Genomic DNA, 25,159 nt, shown 5'->3' with positions numbered 1-25,159 from the left:
ACATGTATCTCTCTGATCTGAGCGTGTGGAGAGACATTCGTTCATCTAGCACAATGGGAACGGGTTGCAGTATAAACTATTACTCTGGTTTCTCAGTCTGTTTCCTAGGTGCTGTTAGAAGTTCTTGAAGTTTTCACTGTAAACCCGAGTTGGAGCTAGTACCATCCCATATATATTTATTTAGTGTAGTTGGCACCTGAAAAGGAATTATGTGTTCCAAACAAGCTAGGTGAAGGACGGCTTTCACATACACTTATCTCTCAGAACTGAGAATGAAGAGAGACGTTCGTTCATTTGGAAAAACGGAACGGGTTTCAGGAGAAACTTTTACTCTGGTTTCTCAGTCTGTTTCCATTTGAATTTAGATATTCCTGCAGTTTTCACTGTAAAACCGAGTTGGAGCTAGTACCTCCCCATATATATGTATGGAGTGTAGTTTGCAACTGAAAAGGAATTTTGTGTTCCCAACAAGATAGGTGAAGGACGGCTTTCACACACACTTATCTCTCAGAACTGAGCATTTGGAGAGACTTTCGTTCATCTAGCACAAAGTGAACGGGTTGCAGGAGAAACTTTTACTCGGGTTTCTCAGTCTTTTTCCTAGTGCCGGTTAGAAGTTCCTGCAGTTTTCACTGTAAAACCGATTTGGAGCTACTACCTACCCATATATATATAAGGAAAGTAGTTTGCAACTGAAAAGGAACTTTGTGTTCCCAACAAGCTAGTTGAACTACGGCTTTCACACACACTTATCTCTCAGAACTGAGCATGAGGAGAGACGTTCGTTCATCTAGCACAAAGGGAACGGGTTGCAGGAGAAACTTTTACTCCGGTTTCTCAGTCTGTTTCCTAGCCCAGTTTTAAGTTCCTGCAATTTTCACTGTAAAACCGATTTGGAGCTAGTACTTACCCATATATATGTATGGTGTGTAGTTAGCAATTGAAGAGGAACTTTGTGTTCCCAACAAGCTAGGTGAAGGACGGCTTTCACAAACACATATCTCTCAAAACTGAGCATGTGGAGAGAAGTTCGTTCATCTAGCACAAATGGATTGGTTTGCATGAGGAACTTTTACTCTGGTTTCTTAGTCTCTTTCCTAGTGCCGTTTTGAAGTTCCTGCAATTTTCACTGTAAAACAGTGTTGGAGATCATACCTCCCCATATATATGTATGGAGTGTAGTGTGCAACCTAAAAGGAACTTTGTGTTCCCAAAAATCTAGTTGAAGGACTGCTTTCACACAAACTTACCTCTCAGAACTGAGCATTTGGAGAGACGTTCATTAATCTAACACAAAGGAAACGGGTGCAGGAGAAACTTTTACTCTGTTTTCTCAGTCTGTTTCCTAGGATCGGTTTGAAGTTCCTGCAGATTTCACAGTAAAACCGAGTGAGGAGCTAGTATTTCCCCATATATATGTATGGAGTGTATTTTGCAAATGGAAAGGAACTATGTGTTCCCAACAAGCTAGGTGAAGGACGGCTTTCACACACACTTATCTCTCAGAACTCAGCATGTGGAGAGACGTTCGTTCATCTAGCACAAATGGAACGGTTTGCAGGAGAAATTTTTACTCGGGTTTCTCAGTCTGTTTCCTAGCGCCGGTTTGAAGTTCCTGCAGTTTTCACAGTAAAAACGAGTGTGGAGCCCGTACCTACCCATATATATATATGGATTGTAGTTTGCAATTGAAAAGGAACTTTGGGTTCCCAGCAAGCTAGGTGAAGTACGGCTTTCACACACACTTATCTCTCAGAACTGAGCATGTGGAGAGACTTTCGTTCATCTAGCACAAATGGAACGGGTTGCAGGAGAATCTTTTACTGTGGTTTCTCAGTCTGTTTCCTAGTGCTGGTATGAAGTTCTTGGAGTTTTCACTGTAAAACAGAGCTGGATCTAGTACCTCCCCATATATATGTATGCAGTGTAGTTTGCCCCTGAAAAGGAATTATGTGTTCCCAACAAGCTAGGTGAAGGACGGCTTTCACACACACTTATCTCTCTGAACTGAGCGTGTGGAAAAACGTTCATTCAACTAGCACAAATGAAGGGGTTGCAGGGGAAACTTTTACTCTGGTTTCTCAGTCTGTTTCCTAGTGCGTGTTTGAATTTCCTGCAGTTTTCACTGTAAAATCGAGTTGGAGCTAGTACCTCCCCATATATATGTATGGAGTGTTGTTTGCAAATGAAATGGTACATTTTTCCCATCAAGCTAGGTGAAGGACGGCTTTCACACACACTTTTCTCTCAGAAATGAGCATGTGGAGAGACTTTCTTTCATCTAGCACAAATGGAACGGGTTGCCGGGGAAGCTTTTACTCTGGTTCTCAGTCTGTTTCCTAGTCCCGGTTTGAAGTTCTTGCAGTTTTCAGTGTAAAACCGAGTTGGAGCTAGTACCTCCCCATATATATGTATGGAGTGTAATTTGCAACTGAAAAGGAACTTTGTTTTCAAAATATGCTAGGTGAAGTTCTGCTTTCACACACACTTATCTCTCTGAACTGAGCGTCTAGGGAAATGTTCGTTCAACTAGCACCAAGGGTACCGGTGGGAGGACAATCTTTTACTCTGGTTTCTCAGTCTGTTTCTTAGTGCCTGTTTGAAGTTCCTGCAGTTTTCACTGTAAAATCGAGTTGGAGCTAGTACCTCCCCCTATATATGTATGGAGTGTAGTGTGCATCTGTAAAGGAAGTATGTGTTCCCAACAAGCTAGGTTAAGGACGGATTCACACACAATTATCTCTCAGAAATTAGCATGTGGATAGACGTTCTTTCATCCAACACAAAGGGAAAGGGTTGCAGGAGAAACTTTTACTCTGGTTTCTCATTCTGTTACCTAGTGCCGGTGTGAAGTTCCTGCAGTTTTCACTGTATATAATATTTGGAACTTGTACCTCCCCATATATATATATGGAGTGTTGTTTGCAAATGAAAAAGAACATTTTTCCCATCAAGCTAGGTGAAGGACGACTTTCACACACACTTTTCTCTCAGAAATGAGCATGTGGAGGGACTTTCTTTCATCTAGCACAAATGGAACTGGTTGCAGGAGAATATTTTACTCTGGTTTCTCAGTATGTTTCCTAGTGCCGGTTTTAAGTTCCTGCAGTTTTCACTTTAAAACAGAGTTGGAGCTAGTACCTCCCCATATACATGTATGGAGTGGAGTTTGCAACTGAAATGGAACTTTGTGTTCCCAACAAGCTAGGTGAAGGACGGTTTCACACACACTTATCTCTCAGAAATGAGCATGTGGAGAGACGTTCTTTCATCCAGCAAAAAGGGAACGGTTTGCAGGAGAAACTTTTACTCTGGTTTCTCACTTTTTTCCTTGTGCAGGTTTGAATTTCCTGCAGTTTTCACTGTAAAACCGAGTTGGTACTAGTACCTACTGATATATATGTATGGAGTGTAGTTTGCAACTGAAAAGGAATTTTGTGTTCCCAACAAGCTAGGTTAAGGACGGCTTTCATACACACTTATCTCTCAGAACTGAGCATGTGGAGAGACGTTCGTTCATCTAGCACAAATGTAACGGTTTTCAGGATAAACTATTACTGTGTTTTCTCAGTCTGTTTCCTAGTTCCGGTATGAATTTCCTGCTGTTTTCACTGTAAAACCGAGTTGGAACTAGTACCTCCTCATATATATGAATGGAGTGTAGTTTGCAACTGAAAAGGAACTTTGTGTTCCCAACAAGCTAGGTGAAGGTCGGCTTTCACACACAATTATGTCTCTGAACTGAGCGTGTGGAGAGACGTTCATTCAACTAGCACAAATGAAGGGGTTGCAGGGGAAACTTTTACTCTGGTTTCTCAGTCTGTTTCCTAGTGCCGTTGAGATGTTCCTGCAGTTTTCACTGTAAAACCGATTTGGAGCTAGTACCTACCCATATATATGTATGGAGTGTAGTTTGCAACTGAAAGGAAATTTGTGTTCCCAACAAGCTAGTTGAACGACGTTTTACACATACACATATCTCTCAGAACTGAGCATGTGGAAAGACTTTCGTTCATCTAGCACAAAGGGAAAGGGTTGCAGAAGAAAGTTTTACTGTGGTTTCTAAGTCTGTTTCTTATGCAGGTATGAATATCCTGCACTTTTAATTTTAAAACCGAGTTGGAGCTAGTACCAACCATTTATATGTATGGAGTGTAGTTAGCAACTGAAAAGGAACTTTGTGTTCCCAACAATCTAGGTGAAGGACGGCTTTCACACACACTTATCTCTCAGAACTGAGCATGTGGTGAGACTTTCGTTCATCTAGCAAAAATGGAACGGGTTGCAGGAGAAACTTTTACTCAGGTTTCTCAGTCTGTTTCCTAGGTGCTGTTTGATGTTCCTGCAGTTTTCACTGTAAAACCGAGTTGGAGCTTGTATCTCTCCATATATATTTATGGAGTGTAGTTTGCAACTGAAAAGGATAATTGTGTTCCCAAAAGCTAGGTGAAGGACGGTTTCTCACACAATTATCTCTCTGATCTGAGCGTGTGGAGAGACATTCGTTCATCTAGCACAAAGGGAACGGGTTGCAGGATAAACTATTACTCTGGTTTCTCAGTCTGTTTCCTAGGTACTGTTTGAAGTTCCTGCAGTTTTCACTGTAAAACCGAGTTGGAGCTAGTACCTCCCCATATATATTTATGGAGTGTAATTTGCACCTGAAAAGGAATTATGTGTTCCCAACAAGCTAGGTGAATGACGGCTTTCACACACACTTATCTCTCAGAAATGAGCATGAGGAGAGACGTTTGTTCATTTGGAAAAACGGAACGGGTTGCAGGAGAAATTTTACTGTGGTTTCTCAGTCTGTATCCTATTGCCATTTAGATGTTCCTGCAGTTTCACTGTAAAACCGATTTGGAGCTTGAACCTGCCCATATATATGTATGGAGTGTAGTTTGCAACTGAAAGGAACTTTGTGTTCCCAACAAGCTAGTTGAACGACGTCTTAAACATACACATATCTCTCAGAACTGAGCATGTGGAAAGACTTTCGTTCATCTAGCTCAAATGGAAAGGGTTGCAGAAGAAACTTTTAATGTGGTTTCTAAGTCCTTTTCTTGTGACGGTATGAAGTTCCTGCAGTTTTCACTCTAAAACCGATTTGGAGCTACTACCTACCCATATATATATAATTAGAGTAGTTTGCAACTGAAAAAGAACTTGGTGTTCGCAACAAGATAGTTGAATGACGGCTTTCACACACACTTATCTCTCAGAACTGAGCATGTGGAGAGACGTTCTTTCATCTAGAACAATGGGAACGGGTTGCAGGGGAATCTTTTACTCTGGTTTCCCAGTCTGTTTCCTAGTGCCTGTTTGAAGTTCGTGCAGTTTTCACTGTAAAACCGAGTTGGAGTTGTACTTCCCCATATATATGTAAGTAGTGTAGATGGCAACTGAAAAGGAACTTTGTGTTCCCAACAAGCTAGGTGAAGGACGGTTTCTCACACATTTATCTCTCTGATCTGAGCGTGTGGAGAGACATTCGTTCATCTAGCACAATGGGAACGGGTTGCAGTATAAACTATTACTCTGGTTTCTCAGTCTGTTTCCTAGGTGCTGTTAGAAGTTCTTGAAGTTTTCACTGTAAACCCGAGTTGGAGTTAGTACCACCCCATATATATTTATTTAGTGTAGTTGGCACCTGAAAAGGAATTATGTGTTCCAAACAAGCTAGGTGAAGGACGGCTTTCACATACACTTATCTCTCAGAACTGAGAATGAAGAGAGACGTTCGTTCATTTGGAAAAACGGAACGGGTTTCAGGAGAAACTTTTACTCTGGTTTCTCAGTCTGTTTCCATTTGAATTTAGATGTTCCTGCAGTTTTCACTGTAAAACCGAGTTGGAGCTAGTACCTCCCCATATATATGTATGGAGTGTAGTTTGCAACTGAAAAGGAATTTTGTGTTCCCAACAAGAGAGGTGAAGGACGGCTTTCACACACACTTATCTCTCAGAACTGAGCATTTGGAGAGACTTTCGTTCATCTAGCACAAAGTGAACGGGTTGCAGGAGAAACTTTTACTCGGGTTTCTCAGTCTTTTTCCTAGTGCCGGTTAGAAGTTCCTGCAGTTTTCACTGTAAAACCGATTTGGAGCTACTACCTACCCATATATATATAAGGAAAGTAGTTTGCAACTGAAAAGGAACTTTGTGTTCCCAACAAGCTAGTTGAACTACGGCTTTCACACACACTTATCTCTCAGAACTGAGCATTTGGAGAGACTTTCGTTCATCTAGCACAAAGTGAACGGGTTGCAGGAGAAACTTTTACTCGGGTTTCTCAGTCTTTTTCCTAGTGCCGGTTAGAAGTTCCTGCAGTTTTCACTGTAAAACCGATTTGGAGCTACTACCTACCCATATATATATAAGGAAAGTAGTTTGCAACTGAAAAGGAACTTTGTGTTCCCAACAAGCTAGTTGAACTACGGCTTTCACACACACTTATCTCTCAGAACTGAGCATGAGGAGAGACGTTCGTTCATCTAGCACAAAGGGAACGGGTTGCAGGAGAAACTTTTACTCCGGTTTCTCAGTCTGTTTCCTAGCCCAGTTTTAAGTTCCTGCAATTTTCACTGTAAAACCGATTTGGAGCTAGTACTTACCCATATATATGTATGGTGTGTAGTTAGCAATTGAAGAGGAACTTTGTGTTCCCAACAAGCTAGGTGAAGGACGGCTTTCACAAACACATATCTCTCAAAACTGAGCATGTGGAGAGAAGTTCGTTCATCTAGCACAAATGGATTGGTTTGCATGAGGAACTTTTACTCTGGTTTCTTAGTCTCTTTCCTAGTGCCGTTTTGAAGTTCCTGCAATTTTCACTGTAAAACAGTGTTGGAGATCATACCTCCCCATATATATGTATGGAGTGTAGTGTGCAACCTAAAAGGAACTTTGTGTTCCCAAAAATCTAGTTGAAGGACTGCTTTCACACAAACTTACCTCTCAGAACTGAGCATTTGGAGAGACGTTCATTAATCTAACACAAAGGAAACGGGTGCAGGAGAAACTTTTACTCTGTTTTCTCAGTCTGTTTCCTAGGATCGGTTTGAAGTTCCTGCAGATTTCACAGTAAAACCGAGTGAGGAGCTAGTATTTCCCCATATATATGTATGGAGTGTATTTTGCAAATGGAAAGGAACTATGTGTTCCCAACAAGCTAGGTGAAGGACGGCTTTCACACACACTTATCTCTCAGAACTCAGCATGTGGAGAGACGTTCGTTCATCTAGCACAAATGGAACGGTTTGCAGGAGAAATTTTTACTCGGGTTTCTCAGTCTGTTTCCTAGCGCCGGTTTGAAGTTCCTGCAGTTTTCACAGTAAAAACGAGTGTGGAGCCCGTACCTACCCATATATATATATGGAGTGTAGTTTGCAATTGAAAAGGAACTTTGGGTTCCCAGCAAGCTAGGTGAAGTACGGCTTTCACACACACTTATCTCTCAGAACTGAGCATGTGGAGAGACTTTCGTTCATCTAGCACAAATGGAACGGGTTGCAGGAGAATCTATTACTGTGGTTTCTCAGTCTGTTTCCTAGTGCTGGTATGAAGTTCTTGGAGTTTTCACTGTAAAACAGAGCTGGATCTAGTACCTCCCCATATATATGTATGCAGTGTAGTTTGCCCCTGAAAAGGAATTATGTGTTCCCAACAAGCTAGGTGAAGGACGGCTTTCACACACACTTATCTCTCTGAACTGAGCATGAGGAGAGACGTTCGTTCATTTGGAAAAAGTAACGGGTTGCAAGTGAAACATTTACTGTGGTTTCTCAGTCTGTTTCCTATTGCCGTTTAGATGTTCCTGCAGTTTTCACTTTAAAACCGATTTGGAGCTTGTACATACCCATATATATGTATGGAGTGTAGTTTGCAACTGAAAGGAACTTTGTGTTCCCAACAAGCTAGTTGAACGACGTCTTTCACATACACATCTCTCTCAGAACTGAGCATGTGGAAAGACTTTCGTTCATATACCACAAAGGGAAAGGGTTGCAGAAGAAACTTTTACTCTGGTTTCTCAGTCTGTTTCTTAGTGCCGGTTTGAAGTTCTGCAATTTTCACTTTAAAAACGAGTTCGAACTAGTACCTCCCCATATAGAGGTATGGAGTGTAGTTTGCAACTAAAAAGGAACTTAGTTTTCCCAACAACCTAGGTGAAATACTGCTTTCACACACACATAACTCTCAGAAATGAGAATGTGGAGAGACATTCTTTCATCTAGCACAAAGGGAATGGGTAGCAGGAGAAATTTTTACTCTCGTTTCTCAGTCTATTTCCTAGTGCCGGTATTGAGTTCCTGCTGTTTTCACTGTTAAAGCGAGTTGGAGCTCGTACATGTCCATATATATGTATGGAGTGTAGTTTGCAAATGAAAAGGAACTTTGTGTTCCCAACAAGATAGGTGAAGGACGGCTTTCACACACACTTATCTCTCAGACCAGAGCATGTGGAGAGACGTTCGTTCATTTAGCACAAATGGATCGGGTTGCAGGGGAAACTTATACTCTGGGTTCTCAGTCTGTTTCCTAGTGCATGTTTGAAGTTCCTGCAATTTTCACTGTAAAACAGAGTTGGAGCTAGTACCTACCCATATAAATGTATGGAGTGTACTTTGCAACTGATAAGGAATTTTGTGTTCCCAACAACCTAGGTGAAGGACGGCATTCACACACACTTATCTCTCAGAACTGAGCATGTGGAGAGAACTTCGTTCATCTAGCACAAAAGGAACGGTTTGCAGGACAATCTTTTACTCTGGTTTCTCAGTCTGTTTCCTAGTGCGTGTTTGAATTTCCTGCAGTTTTCACTGTAAAATCGAGTTGGAGCTAGTACCTCCCCATATATATGTATGGAGTGTTGTTTGCAAATGAAATGGTACATTTTTCCCATCAAGCTAGGTGAAGGACGGCTTTCACACACACTTTTCTCTCAGAAATGAGCATGTGGAGAGACTTTCTTTCATCTAGCACAAATGGAACGGGTTGCCGGAGAAGCTTTTACTCTGGTTCTCAGTCTGTTTCCTAGTCCCGGTTTGAAGTTCTTGCAGTTTTCACTGTAAAACCGAGTTGGAGCTAGTACATCCCCATATATATGTATGGAGTGTAATTTGCAACTGAAAAGGAACTTTGTTTTCAAAATATGCTAGGTGAAGTTCTGCTTTCACACACACTTATCTCTCTGAACTGAGCGTCTAGAGAAACGTTCGTTCAACTAGCACCAAGGGTACCGGTGGGAGGACAATCTTTTACTCTGGTTTCTCAGTCTGTTTCTTAGTGCCTGTTTGAAGTTCCTGCAGTTTTCACTGTAAAATCGAGTTGGAGCTAGTACCTCCCCCTATATATGTATGGAGTGTAGTGTGCATCTGTAAAGGAAGTATGTGTTCCCAACAAGCTAGGTTAAGGACGGATTCACACACAATTATCTCTCAGAAATTAGCATGTGGATAGACGTTCTTTCATCCAACACAAAGGGAAAGGGTTGCAGGAGAAACTTTTACTCTGGTTTCTCATTCTGTTACCTAGTGCCGGTGTGAAGTTCCTGCAGTTTTCACTGTATATAATATTTGGAACTTGTACCTCCCCATATATATATATGGAGTGTTGTTTGCAAATGAAAAACAACATTTTTCCCATCAAGCTAGGTGAAGGACGACTTTCACACACACTTTTCTCTCAGAAATGAGCATGTGGAGGGACTTTCTTTCATCTAGCACAAATGGAACTGGTTGCAGGAGAATCTTTTACTCTGGTTTCTCAGTATGTTTCCTAGTGCCGGTTTGAAGTTCCTGCAGTTTTCACTTTAAAACAGAGTTGGAGCTAGTACCTCCCCATATACATGTATGGAGTGGAGTTTCCAACTGAAATGGAACTTTGTGTTCCCAACAAGCTAGGTGAAGGACGGTTTCACACACAATTTTCTCTCAGAAATGAGCATGTGGAGAGACGGTCTTTCATCCAGCAAAAAGGGAATGGTTTGCAGGAGAAACTTTTACTCTGGTTTCTCACTTTTTTCCTTGTGCCGGTTTGAATTTCCTGCAGTTTTCACTGTAAAACCGAGTTGGTACTAGTACCTACTGATATATATGTATGGAGTGTAGTTTGCAACTGAAAAGGAATTTTGTGTTCCCAACAAGCTAGGTTAAGTACGGCTTTCATACACACTTATCTCTCAGAACTGAGCATGTGGAGAGACGTTCGTTCATCTAGCACAAATGTAACGGTTTTCAGGATAAACTATTACTGTGTTTTCTCAGTCTGTTTCCTAGTTCCGGTATGAATTTCCTGCTGTTTTCACTGTAAAACCGAGTTGGAACTAGTACCTCCTCATATATATGAATGGAGTGTAGTTTGCAACTGAAAAGGAACTTTGTGTTCCCAACAAGCTAGGTGAAGGTCGGCTTTCACACACAATTATGTCTCTGAACTGAGCGTGTGGAGAGACGTTCATTCAACTAGCACAAATGAAGGGGTTGCAGGGGAAACTTTTACTCTGGTTTCTCAGTCTGTTTCCTAGTGCCGTTGAGATGTTCCTGCAGTTTTCACTGTAAAACCGATTTGGAGCTAGTACCTACCCATATATATGTATGGAGTGTAGTCTGCAACTGAAAGGAAATTTGTGTTCCCAACAAGCTAGTTGAACGACGTTTTACACATACACATATCTCTCAGAACTGAGCATGTGGAAAGACTTTCGTTCATCTAGCACAAAGGGAAAGGGTTGCAGAAGAAAGTTTTACTGTGGTTTCTAAGTCTGTTTCTTGTGCAGGTATGAATATCCTGCACTTTTAATTTTAAAACCGAGTTGGAGCTAGTACCAACCATTTATATGTATGGAGTGTAGTTAGCAACTGAAAAGGAACTTTGTGTTCCCAACAATCTAGGTGAAGGACGGCTTTCACACACACATATCTCTCAGAACTGAGCATGTGGTGAGACTTTCGTTCATCTAGCAAAAATGGAACGGGTTGCAGGAGAAACTTTTACTCAGGTTTCTCAGTCTGTTTCCTAGGTGCTGTTTGATGTTCCTGCAGTTTTCACTGTAAAACCGAGTTGGAGCTTGTATCTCTCCATATATATTTATGGAGTGTAGTTTGCAACTGAAAAGGATAATTGTGTTCCCAAAAGCTAGGTGAAGGACGGTTTCTCACACAATTATCTCTCTGATCTGAGCGTGTGGAGAGACATTCGTTCATCTAGCACAAAGGGAACGGGTTGCAGGATAAACTATTACTCTGGTTTCTCAGTCTGTTTCCTAGGTACTGTTTGAAGTTCCTGCAGTTTTCACTGTAAAACCGAGTTGGAGCTAGTACCTCCCCATATATATTTATGGAGTGTAATTTGCACCTGAAAAGGAATTATGTGTTCCCAACAAGCTAGGTGAATGACGGCTTTCACACACACTTATCTCTCAGAACTGAGCATGAGGAGAGACGTTCGTTCATTTGGAAAAAGGGAACGGGTGCAGGAGAAACTTTTACTCTGGTTTCTCAGTCTTTTTCCTATTGCATTTAGATGATCCTGCAGTTTTCACTGTAAAACTGATTTGGAGCTAGTACCTACCCATATATATGTATGGAGTGTAGTTTGCAACTGAAAGGAACTTTCTGTTCCCAACAAGCTAGTTGAACGACGTTTTTCACATACACATATCTCTCAGAACTGAGCATGTGAAAAGACTTTCGTTCATCTAGCACAAAGGGAAAGGGTTGCAGAAGACACTTTTACTGTGGTTTCTAAGTCTGTTTCTTGTGCCGGTATGAAGTTCCTGCAGTTTTATTTTAAAACCGATTTGGAGCTAGTACCAACCATATATATTTATGGAGTGTAGTTCGCAACTGAAAAGGAACTTTATGTTCCCAGCAAGCTAGGTGGAGGACGGCTTTCACACATAATTATCTCTCTGAACTGAGCGTGTGGAGAGACTTTCGTTCATCTTGCACAAAGGGAACAGGCTGTAGGAGAAACTTTTACTCAAGTTTCACAGTCTGTTTCCTAGTGCCGGTTATAAGTTCCTGCAATTTTCACTGTAAAACCGATTTGGAGCTACTACCTACCCATATATATATAAGGAGAGTAGTTTGCAACTGAAAAGGAACTTTGTGTTCCAACAAGCTAGTTGAACGATGGCTTTCACACACACTTATCTCTCAGAACTGAGCATGTGGAGAGACGTTCGTTCATCTAGTACAAAGGGAACGGGTTGCAGGAGAAAATTTACTCTGGTTTCTCAGTCTGTTTCCTAGTGCCGTTTTGAAGTTCTTGCAATTTTCAATGTAAAACCGAGTTGGAGCCCTGTACTTACCCATATATATGTATGGAGTATAGTTTGCAACTGAAGAGGAACTTTCTGTTCCAAACAAGCAAGTTGAACTGCGGCTTTCACACACACATATCTCTCAGAACTGAGCATGTGGAGAGACGTTGGTTCATCTAGCACAAAGGGAAAGTGTTGCAAAAAAATCTTTTACTGTGGTTTCTCAGTCTGTTTCCTAGTGCCGGTTTTAATTTCTGCAGGTTTCACTTTAAAACCGATTTGGATATAGTACCTCCCCATATAAATATATGGAGTGTAGTTTGCAAGTGAAAAGGAAATTAGTGTTCCCAATAAGCTAGTTGAAAGACAGATTTCACACACACTTATCTCTCAGAAATCAGCATGTGGAGAGAAGTTCTTTCATCCAGCACAAAGGGAACGGGTTGCAGGGGCAACTTTTAGTCAGGTTTCTCAGTTTGTTTCCTGGTGCCGGTTTGGATTTCCTGCTGTTTTCACTGTAAAACCGAGTTGGAGCTAGTACCTCTCCATATATATGTATGGAGTGTAGTTTGCCACTGAAAAGGAACTTTGTGTTCCCAAAAGCTAGGTGAAGGACGGCTTTAACACACACATATCTCTCAGAACTGAGCATGTGGTGAGACGTTTGTTTATCTATCACAAAGTGAACGGGTTGCAGGAGAAACTTTTTCTCTGGTTTCTCAGTCTGCTTCCTAGTGCCGGTTTGAAGTTCCTGCATTTTTCACTGTAAAACCGAGTTGGAGCTTGTACCTCCCCATATATATGTATGGAGTGTAGTTTGCAACTGAAAAGGAACTTTGTGTTCCCAACAAGCTAGGTGAAGGACGGTTTCTCACACACTTATCTCTCTGATCTGAGCTTGTGGAGAGACATTCGTTCATCTAGCACAAAGGGAACTGGTTGCAGGATAAACTATTACTCTGGTTTCTCAGTCTGTTTCCTAGTGCCTGTTTGAAGATCCTGCAGTTTTCACTGTAAATCCGATTTGGAGCTACTACATCCCCATATATATTTATGGAGTGTAGTTTACAACTGAAAAGTAATTTTGTGTTCCCAACAAGCTAGGTGAAGGATGGCTTTCACACACACTTATCTCTCAGAACTGAGAATGTGGAGAGACGTTCGTTTATATAGCACAAAGGGAACGGTTTGCAGGAGAAATTTTAATCTGGTCTCTAATTTTGATTCCTAGCGTCGGTTTGAAGTTCCTGCAGTTTTCACAGTAAAACCGAGTGTGAAGCTCATACCTCCCCATATATATATATGGAGTGTAGTTTGAAACTGAAAAGGAACTTTGTGTTCCCAGCAAGTTATGTGAAGGACGGCTTTCACAAAAACTTATCTCTCAGAACTGAGCATGTGGAGAGACGTTCGTTCATCTAGCACAAATGGAAACTTTTGCAAGAGAATCTTTTACTGTGGATTCTCAGTCTGTTTCCTAGTGCCGGTATGAAGTTCCTGGAGTTTTCATTGTAAAACCGAGCTGGAGCTAGTACCTCACCATATATATGTATGCAGTGTATTTTGCAACTGAAAAGGAACTTTCTGTTCCCAACAACCTAGATGAAGGACGGCTTTCACACACACTTATCTCTCAGAACTGAGCATGTGGAGAGACTTTCATTCATCAAGCACAAAGGGATAGATATGCAGGAGAAACTTTTACTCTGGATTCTCAGTCTTTTTACTAGTGCCAGTTTCAAGTTCCTGCTGTTTCCACTGTAAAACCGAGTTGGAGCTAGTACCTACCCATATATATGTATGGAGTGTAGTTGGCAACTTGAAAGTAACTTTGTGTTCCCAACAACCTATGAGAAGGACGTCTTTCACACACAATTATCTCTTAGAAATGGGCATGTGGAGAGACGTTCGTTCATCTAGCACAAAGGAAAATGGTTGCAGTAGAAACTTTTACTCTGGTATTTCAGTCTGTTTCCAGGTGCCGGTTTGAAGTTCCTGCAGTTTTCACTGTAAAACCGATTTGGTCCTAGTGCCTCCCCATATATATGTATGGATTGTATTTGGCAACTTAAAAGGAACTTTTTGTTCCCAACAAGCTAGGTGAAGAACGGCTTTCACACACACTTTTCTCTCAGAAATGAGCACGTGGAGAGACTTTCGTTCATCTAGCAGAAAGGGAACGCGTTGCAGGAGAATCTTTTTCTCTGTTTTCTCAGTCTGTTTCCTAGTGCCGGGTTGATGTTCTTGCAGTTTTCACTGTAAACAGAGTTGGATCTAGGAACTCCCCATATATATTTATGGAGTGTAGTTAACAACTGAAAAGGAACTTTGTTTTCCCAACATGGTAGGATGTAGGGCTTCTTTCACACACACTTATATCTCAGAACTAAACATGTGGAAAGACGTTCTTTCATCTAGCACAAAGGGAACGGTTTGTAGGAGAAACTTTTACTCTGGTTTCTCAGTCTGTTTCCTAGTGTCGGTAGGCAGTTCCTCGAGTTTTCACTGTAAAAACGAGTTGGAGCTAGTACCGCCCCATATATAAGTATGCAGTGTAGTTTGCATCTGAAAAGGAACTTTGTGTTCCCAACAAGCTAGGTGAAGGACGGCTTTCACACACACATATCTCTCAGATCTGAGCATGTGGAGAGATGTTCGTTCATCTAGCACAAATGGAACGGGTTGCAGGAGAAACTTTTACTCTGGATTCTCAGTCTTTTTACTAGTGCTTGTTGGAATTTCCTGCCGTTTTCTCTGTAAAATCGCGTTGGAGCTTGTACCTACCCATATATATGTATGCAGTGTAGATAGCAACTGAAAAGGAACTTTGTGTTCCCAACAAGATATGTGAAGTACGGTTTCACACACACATATCTCTAAAAACTCAACATGTGGAGAAACTTTCGTTCATCTAGCACAAAGGGAACGGGTTGCAGGGGAAACTTTTACTCTGGTATCTCTTTCTGTATGCTTGTGCCGGTGTGAAGTTCCTGCAGTTTTCAAAGAAAAACCGAGTGTGGAGCTAGTACATCCCCATATATATGAATGGAGTGTAGTTTGCAACAGGAAAGGATCTTTGTGTTAACAACAAGCTAGGTTAAGGGCGGCTTTCACACACACTTATCTCTCAGAAATGAGCATGTGTGGAGACGTTAGTTCATCTAGCACAAAGGGAACAGGCTGCAGGAGAAACTTTTACTCTGGTTTCTCAGTCTGTTTCCTAGTGCCGGTTTGAAGTTCCTGCATTTTTCACTGTAAAACCGAGTTGGAGCTTGTACCTCCCCATATATATGTATGGAGTGTAGTTTGCAACTGAAAAGGAACTTTGTGTTCCCAACAAGCTAGGTGAAGTGCGGCTTTCACACACACTTATCTCTGAGAACTGAGCATGTGGAGAGACATTCGTTCATCTAGTACAAAGGGAACGGTTTGCAGGAGAAACTTTTACTCTGGTTTCTCAGTCTGTTTCCTAGTGCCTGTTTGAAGTTCCTGCAGTTTTCACTGTAAAACGAATTTGGGGCTAGTACCACCCCATATATATGTATGGAATGTAGTTTGCAACTGAAAAGGAACTTTGTGTTCCCAACAAGCTAGGTGAAGGACGGCTTTCACACACATTTATCTCTTAGAACTGAGCATGTGGAAACACTCTCGTTCATATAGCACAAAGGAAAGGGTTGCAGGAGAAACTTTTACTCTGGTATTTCACTGTGTTTCCTGGTGCCGGTTTGAAGTTCCTGCAGTTTTCAATGTAAAATCGAGTTGGAGCTAGAACCTCCCCTTATATATGTATGGAGTGTATTTGGCAACTTAAAAGGAACTTTGTATTCCCAACAAAGTAGGTGAATGGCTTCTTTCACACACACTTATATCTCAGAACTTAGCATGTGGAAAGACGTTCGTTCATCTAGCACAATGGGAACTGTTTGTACGAGAAACTTTTACTGTGGTTTCTCAGTCTGTTTCCTAGTGTCGGTATGAAGTTCCACGAGATTTCACTGTAAAAGCGAGATGGAGCTAGTACCGCCCCATATATATGTATGCAGTGTAGTTGCAAACTGTAAAGGAACTTTATGTTCCCAACAAGCTAGTTGAAGGACTGCTTTAACAAACACATATCTCTCAAAACGGAGCATGTGGAGAGAAGTTCGTTCATCTAGCACAAATGGAAAGGTTTGCATGAGAAATCATTACTCTGGTTTCTCAGTCTCATTCCTAAGGCCGTTTTGAAGTTCCTGCAATTTTCACTGTAAAACAGCGTTGAAGATCGTACCTCCCCATATATATGTATGGATTGTAGTTTGCAACCTAAATGGAACTTTGTGTTCCCAAAAAGCTAGTTGAAGGAAGGCTTTCACACACAATTATCTCTCAGAACTGAGCATTTGGAGAGACGTTCATTCATCTAACACAAAGGAAACGGGTGCAGGAGAAACTTTTACTCTGGTTTCTCAGTCTGTTTCCTAGGGCCGGTTTGAAGTTCCTGCAGTTTTCACAGTAAAACCGTGTGGAGCCCGTACCTCACCATAAATATATATGGAGCGTAGTTTGCAATTGAAAAGGAACTTTGTGTTCCCAGCAAGCTAGGTTAAGGACGGCTTTCACACACACTTATCTCTCAGAACTGAGCATGTGGAGAGACATTCGTTCATCTAGCACAAATGGAACGGGTTGCAGGAGAATCTTTACTGTGGTTTCTCAGTCTGTTTCCTAGTGCCAGTTCGAAGTTCCTGCAGTTTTCACAGTAAAACAGAGTTGGAGTTAGTACCTCCCCAAATATATGTATGCAGTGTATTTTGCAACTGAAAAGGAACTTTGTGTTCCCAAGAAGCTAGATGAAGAACGGCTTTCACACACACTTATCTCTTAGAACTTAGCATGTGGAGAGAAATTCGTTCATCTAGTACAAAGGGAACGGTTTGCAGGGGAACTTTTACTCTGGTATATCAGTCTGTTTCCTGGTGCCGGTTTGAAGTTCCTGCAGTTTTCACTGTAAAACCGAGTTGGAGCTAGTACCTCCCCATATATATGTATTGAGTGTATTTGGAACTTAAAAGGAATTTTGTGTTCCCAACAAGTTAGGTGAAGAACGGCTTTCACACACAATTTTCTCTCAGAAATGAGCACATTGAGAGACTTTAGTTCATCTAGCAGAAAGGGAACGCGTTGCAGGAGAAAATATTCTTCTGTTTTCTCAGACTGTTTCCTAGTGCCAGGTTGATGTACTTGCAGTTTTCACTGTAAATCAGAGTTGGATCTAGGACCTCCCCATATATATTTATGGAATGTAGTTTACAACTGAAAAGGAACTTTGCGTTCCCAACAAGGTAGGTGAATGGCTTCGTTCACACACACTTATATCTCAGAACTAAGCATGTGGAAAGACGTTCGTTCATCTAGCACAATGGGAAAGGTTTGTAGGAGAAACTATTACTCTGGTTTCTCAGTCTGATTCCTAGTGTCGGTATGAAGTTCCTCGAGATTTCACTGTAAAACCGAGATGGAGTTGGTACCGCCCCATATATATGTATGCAGTGTAGTTGCAAACTGAAAAGGAACTATGTGTTCCCAACAAGCTAGTTGAAGGACGGCTTTCACAAACACATATCTCTCAAAACTGAGCATGTGGAGAGAAGTTCGTTCATCTAGCACAAATGGATTGGTTTGCATGAGGAACTTTTACTCTGGTTTCTTAGTCTCTTTCCTAGTGCCGTTTTGAAGTTCCTGCAATTTTCACTGTAAAACAGTGTTGGAGATCATACCTCCCCATATATATGTATGGAGTGTAGTGTGCATCTGTAAAGGAAGTATGTGTTCCCAACAAGCTAGGTTAAGGACGGATTCACACACAATTATCTCTCAGAAATGAGCATGTGGATAGACGTTCTTTCATCCAACACAAAGGGAAAGGGTTGCAGGAGAAACTTTTACTCTGGTTTCTCATTCTGTTACCTAGTGCCGGTGTGAAGTTCCTGCAGTTTTCACTGTATATAATATTTGGAACTTGTACCTCCCCATATATATATATGGAGTGTTGTTTGCAAATGAAAAAGAACATTTTTCCCATCAAGCTAGGTGAAGGACGACTTTCACACACACTTTTCTCTCAGAAATGAGCATGTGGAGGGACATTCTTTCATCTAGCACAAATGGAACTGGTTGCAGGAGAATATTTTACTCTGGTTTCTCAGTATGTTTCCTAGTGCCGGTTTTAAGTTCCTGCAGTTTTCACTTTAAAACAGAGTTGGAGCTAGTACCTCCCCATATACATGTATGGAGTGGAGTTTGCAACTGAAATGGAACTTTGTGTTCCCAACAAGCTAGGTGAAGGACGGTTTCACACACAATTATCTCTCAGAAATGAGCATGTGGAGAGACGTTCTTTCATCCAGCAAAAAGGGAAAGGTTTGCAGGAGAAACTTTTACTCTGGTTTCTCACTTTTTTCCTTGTGCCGGTTTGAATTTCCTGCAGTTTTCACTGTAAAACCGAGTTGGTTCTAGTACGAACTGATATATATGTATGGAGTGTAGTTTGCAACTGAAAAGGAATTTTGTGTTCCCAACAAGCTAGGTTAAGGACGGCTTTCATACACACTTATCTCTCAGAACTGAGCATGTGGAGAGACGTTCGTTCATCTAGCACAAATGTAACGGTTTTCAGGATAAACTATTACGGTGTTTTCTCAGTCTGTTTCCTAGTTCCGGTATGAATTTCCTGCTGTTTTCACTGTAAAACCGAGTTGGAACTAGTACCTCCTCATATATATGAATGGAGTGTAGTTTGCAACTGAAAAGGAACTTTGTGTTCCCAACAAGCTAGGTGAAGTTCGGCTTTCACACACAATTATGTCTCTGAACTGAGCGTGTGGAGAGACGTTCATTCAACTAGCACAAATGAAGGGGTTGCAGGGGAAACTTTTACTCTGGTTTCTCAGTCTGTTTCCTAGTGCCGTTGAGATGTTCCTGCAGTTTTCACTGTAAAACCGATTTGGAGCTAGTACCTACCCATATATATGTATGGAGTGTAGTTTGCAACTGAAAGGAAATTTGTGTTCCCAACAAGCTAGTTGAACGACGTTTTACACATACACATATCTCTCAGAACTGAGCATGTGGAAAGACTTTCGTTCATCTAGCACAAAGGGAAAGGGTTGCAGAAGAAAGTTTTACTGTGGTTTCTAAGTCTGTTTCTTGTGCAGGTATGAATATCCTGCACTTTTAATTTTAAAACCGAGTTGGAGCTAGTACCAACCATTTATATGTATGGAGTGTAGTTAGCAACTGAAAAGGAACTTTGTGTTCCCAACAATCTAGGTGAAGGACGGCTTTCACACACACTTATCTCTCAGAACTGAGCATGTGGTGAGACTTTCGTTCATCTAGCAAAAATGGAACGGGTTGCAGGAGAAACTTTTACTCAGGTTTCTCAGTCTGTTTCCTAGGTGCTGTTTGATGTTCCTGCAGTTTTCACTGTAAAACCGAGTTGGAGCTTGTATCTCTCCATATATATGTATGGAGTGTAGTTTGCAACTGAAAAGGATAATTGTGTTCCCAAAAGCTAGGTGAAGGACGGTTTCTCACACAATTATCTCTCTGATCTGAGCGTGTGGAGAGACATTCGTTCATCTAGCACAAAGGGAACGGGTTGCAGGATAAACTATTACTCTGGTTTCTCAGTCTGTTTCCTAGGTACTGTTTGAAGTTCCTGCAGTTTTCACTGTAAAACCGAGTTGGAGCTAGTACCTCCCCATATATATTTATGGAGTGTAATTTGCACCTGAAAAGGAATTATGTGTTCCCAACAAGCTAGGTGAATGACGGCTTTCACACACACTTATCTCTCAGAAATGAGCATTTGGAGAGACTTTCGTTCATCTAGCACAAAGTGAACGGGTTGCAGGAGAAACTTTTACTCGGGTTTCTCAGTCTTTTTCCTAGTGCCGGTTAGAACTTCCTGCAGTTTTCACTGTAAAACCGATTTGGAGCTACTACCTACCCAAATATATATAAGGAAAGTAGTTTGCAACTGAAAAGGAACTTTGTGTTCCCAACAAGCTAGTTGAACTACGGCTTTCACACACACTTATCTCTCAGAACTGAGCATGAGGAGAGACGTTCGTTCATCTAGCACAAAGGGAACGGGTTGCAGGAGAAACTTTTACTCCGGTTTCTCAGTCTGTTTCCTAGCCCAGTTTTAAGTTCCTGCAATTTTCACTGTAAAACCGATTTGGAGCTAGTACTTACCCATATATATGTATGGTGTGTAGTTAGCAATTGAAGAGGAACTTTGTGTTCCCAACAAGCTAGGTGAAGGACGGCTTTCACAAACACATATCTCTCAAAACTGAGCATGTGGAGAGAAGTTCGTTCATCTAGCACAAATGGATTGGTTTGCATGAGGAACTTTTACTCTGGTTTCTTAGTCTCTTTCCTAGTGCCGTTTTGAAGTTCCTGCAATTTTCACTGTAAAACAGTGTTGGAGATCATACCTCCCCATATATATGTATGGAGTGTAGTGTGCAACCTAAAAGGAACTTTGTGTTCCCAAAAATCTAGTTGAAGGACTGCTTTCACACAAACTTACCTCTCAGAACTGAGCATTTGGAGAGACGTTCATTAATCTAACACAAAGGAAACGGGTGCAGGAGAAACTTTTACTCTGTTTTCTCAGTCTGTTTCCTAGGATCGGTTTGAAGTTCCTGCAGATTTCACAGTAAAACCGAGTGAGGAGCTAGTATTTCCCCATATATATGTATGGAGTGTATTTTGCAAATGGAAAGGAACTATGTGTTCCCAACAAGCTAGGTGAAGGACGGCTTTCACACACACTTATCTCTCAGAACTCAGCATGTGGAGAGACGTTCGTTCATCTAGCACAAATGGAACGGTTTGCAGGAGAAATTTTTACTCGGGTTTCTCAGTCTGTTTCCTAGCGCCGGTTTGAAGTTCCTGCAGTTTTCACAGTAAAAACGAGTGTGGAGCCCGTACCTACCCATATATATATATGGAGTGTAGTTTGCAATTGAAAAGGAACTTTGGGTTCCCAGCAAGCTAGGTGAAGTACGGCTTTCACACACACTTATCTCTCAGAACTGAGCATGTGGAGAGACTTTCGTTCATCTAGCACAAATGGAACGGGTTGCAGGAGAATCTATTACTGTGGTTTCTCAGTCTGTTTCCTAGTGCTGGTATGAAGTTCTTGGAGTTTTCACTGTAAAACAGAGCTGGATCTAGTACCTCCCCATATATATGTATGCAGTGTAGTTTGCCCCTGAAAAGGAATTATGTGTTCCCAACAAGCTAGGTGAAGGACGGCTTTCACACACACTTATCTCTCTGAACTGAGCATGAGGAGAGACGTTCGTTCATTTGGAAAAAGTAACGGGTTGCAGGTGAAACATTTACTGTGGTTTCTCAGTCTGTTTCCTATTGCCGTTTAGATGTTCCTGCAGTTTTCACTTTAAAACCGATTTGGAGCTTGTACATACCCATATATATGTATGGAGTGTAGTTTGCAACTGAAAGGAACTTTGTGTTCCCAACAAGCTAGTTGAACGACGTCTTTCACATACACATCTCTCTCAGAACTGAGCATGTGGAAAGACTTTCGTTCATATACCACAAAGGGAAAGGGTTGCAGAAGAAACTTTTACTCTGGTTTCTCAGTCTGTTTCCTAGTGCCGGTTTGAAGTTCTGCAATTTTCACTTTAAAAACGAGTTGGAGCTAGTACCTCCCCATATAGAGGTATGGAGTGTAGTTTGCAACTAAAAAGGAACTTAGTTTTCCCAACAACCTAGGTGAAATACTGCTTTCACACACACATAACTCTCAGAAATGAGAATGTGGAGAGACATTCTTTCATCTAGCACAAAGGGAATGGGTAGCAGGAGAAATTTTTACTCTCGTTTCTCAGTCTATTTCCTAGTGCCGGTATTGAGTTCCTGCTGTTTTCACTGTTAAAGCAAGTTGGAGCTCGTACATGTCCATATATATGTATGGAGTGTAGTTTGCAACTGAAAAGGAACTTTGTGTTCCCAACAAGATAGGTGAAGGACGGCTTTCACACACACTTATCTCTCAGACCAGAGCATGTGGAGAGACGTTCGTTCATTTAGCACAAATGGATCGGGTTGCAGGGGAAACTTATACTCTGGGTTCTCAGTCTGTTTCCTAGTGCATGTTTGAAGTTCCTGCAATTTTCACTGTAAAACAGAGTTAGAGCTAGTACCTACCCATATAAATGTATGGAGTGTACTTTGCAACTGATAAGGAATTTTGTGTTCCCAACAACCTAGGTGAAGGACGGCATTCACACACACTTATCTCTCAGAACTGAGCATGTGGAGAGAACTTCGTTCATCTAGCACAAAAGGAACGGTTTGCAGGACAATCTTTTACTCTGGTTTCTCAGTCTGTTTCCTAGTGCGTGTTTGAATTTCCTGCAGTTTTCACTGTAAAATCGAGTTGGAGCTAGTACCTCCCCATATATATGTATGGAGTGTTGTTTGCAAATGAAATGGTACATTTTTCCCATCAAGCTAGGTGAAGGACGGCTTTCACACACACTTTTCTCTCAGAAATGAGCATGTGGAGAGACTTTCTTTCATCTAGCACAAATGGAACGGGTTGCCGGAGAAGCTTTTACTCTGGTTCTCAGTCTGTTTCCTAGTCCCGGTTTGAAGTTCTTGCAGTTTTCACTGTAAAACCGAGTTGGAGCTAGTACATCCCCATATATATGTATGGAGTGTAATTTGCAACTGAAAAGGAACTTTGTTTTCAAAATATGCTAGGTGAAGTTCTGCTTTCACACACACTTATCTCTCTGAACTGAGCGTCTAGAGAAACGTTCGTTCAACTAGCACCAAGGGTACCGGTGGGAGGACAATCTTTTACTCTGGTTTCTCAGTCTGTTTCTTAGTGCCTGTTTGAAGTTCCTGCAGTTTTCACTGTAAAATCGAGTTGGAGCTAGTACCTCCCCCTATATATGTATGGAGTGTAGTGTGCATCTGTAAAGGAAGTATGTGTTCCCAACAAGCTAGGTTAAGGACGGATTCACACACAATTATCTCTCAGAAATTAGCATGTGGATAGACGTTCTTTCATCCAACACAAAGGGAAAGGGTTGCAGGAGAAACTTTTACTCTGGTTTCTCATTCTGTTACCTAGTGCCGGTGTGAAGTTCCTGCAGTTTTCACTGTATATAATATTTGGAACTTGTACCTCCCCATATATATATATGGAGTGTTGTTTGCAAATGAAAAACAACATTTTTCCCATCAAGCTAGGTGAAGGACGACTTTCACACACACTTTCCTCTCAGAAATGAGCATGTGGAGGGACTTTCTTTCATCTAGCACAAATGGAACTGGTTGCAGGAGAATCTTTTACTCTGGTTTCTCAGTATGTTTCCTAGTGCCGGTTTGAAGTTCCTGCAGTTTTCACTTTAAAACAGAGTTGGAGCTAGTACCTCCCCATATACATGTATGGAGTGGAGTTTCCAACTGAAATGGAACTTTGTGTTCCCAACAAGCTAGGTGAAGGACGGTTTCACACACAATTTTCTCTCAGAAATGAGCATGTGGAGAGACGGTCTTTCATCCAGCAAAAAGGGAATGGTTTGCAGGAGAAACTTTTACTCTGGTTTCTCACTTTTTTCCTTGGGCCGGTTTGAATTTCCTGCAGTTTTCACTGTAAAACCGAGTTGGTACTAGTACCTACTGATATATATGTATGGAGTGTAGTTTGCAACTGAAAAGGAATTTTGTGTTCCCAACAAGCTAGGTTAAGTACGGCTTTCATACACACTTATCTCTCAGAACTGAGCATGTGGAGAGACGTTCGTTCATCTAGCACAAATGTAACGGTTTTCAGGATAAACTATTACTGTGTTTTCTCAGTCTGTTTCCTAGTTCCGGTATGAATTTCCTGCTGTTTTCACTGTAAAACCGAGTTGGAACTAGTACCTCCTCATATATATGAATGGAGTGTAGTTTGCAACTGAAAAGGAACTTTGTGTTCCCAACAAGCTAGGTGAAGGTCGGCTTTCACACACAATTATCTCTCTGAACTGAGCGTGTGGAGAGACGTTCATTCAACTAGCACAAATGAAGGGGTTGCAGGGGAAACTTTTACTCTGGTTTCTCAGTCTGTTTCCTAGTGCCGTTGAGATGTTCCTGCAGTTTTCACTGTAAAACCGATTTGGAGCTAGTACCTACCCATATATATGTATGGAGTGTAGTTTGCAACTGAAAGGTAATTTGTGTTCCCAACAAGCTAGTTGAACGACGTTTTACACATACACATATCTCTCAGAACTGAGCATGTGGAAAGACTTTCGTTCATCTAGCACAAAGGGAAAGGGTTGCAGAAGAAAGTTTTACTGTGGTTTCTAAGTCTGTTTCTTGTGCAGGTATGAATATCCTGCACTTTTAATTTTAAAACCGAGTTGGATCTAGTACCAACCATTTATATGTATGGAGTGTAGTTAGCAACTGAAAAGGAACTTTGTGTTCCCAACAATCTAGGTGAAGGACGGCTTTCACACACACATATCTCTCAGAACTGAGCATGTGGTGAGACTTTCGTTCATCTAGCAAAAATGGAACGGGTTGCAGGAGAAACTTTTACTCAGGTTTCTCAGTCTGTTTCCTAGGTGCTGTTTGATGTTCCTGCAGTTTTCACTGTAAAACCGAGTTGGAGCTTGTATCTCTCCATATATATTTATGGAGTGTAGTTTGCAACTGAAAAGGATAATTGTGTTCCCAAAAGCTAGGTGAAGGACGGTTTCTCACACAATTATCTCTCTGATCTGAGCGTGTGGAGAGACATTCGTTCATCTAGCACAAAGGGAACGGGTTGCAGGATAAACTATTACTCTGGTTTCTCAGTCTG

The sequence above is a fragment of the Camelus bactrianus genome, chromosome 11, assembly GCF_048773025.1.
Source record: "Camelus bactrianus isolate YW-2024 breed Bactrian camel chromosome 11, ASM4877302v1, whole genome shotgun sequence".
Lineage (NCBI taxonomy): Eukaryota > Metazoa > Chordata > Mammalia > Artiodactyla > Camelidae > Camelus > Camelus bactrianus.
Note: the sequence above shows the minus strand (reverse complement) of the source record.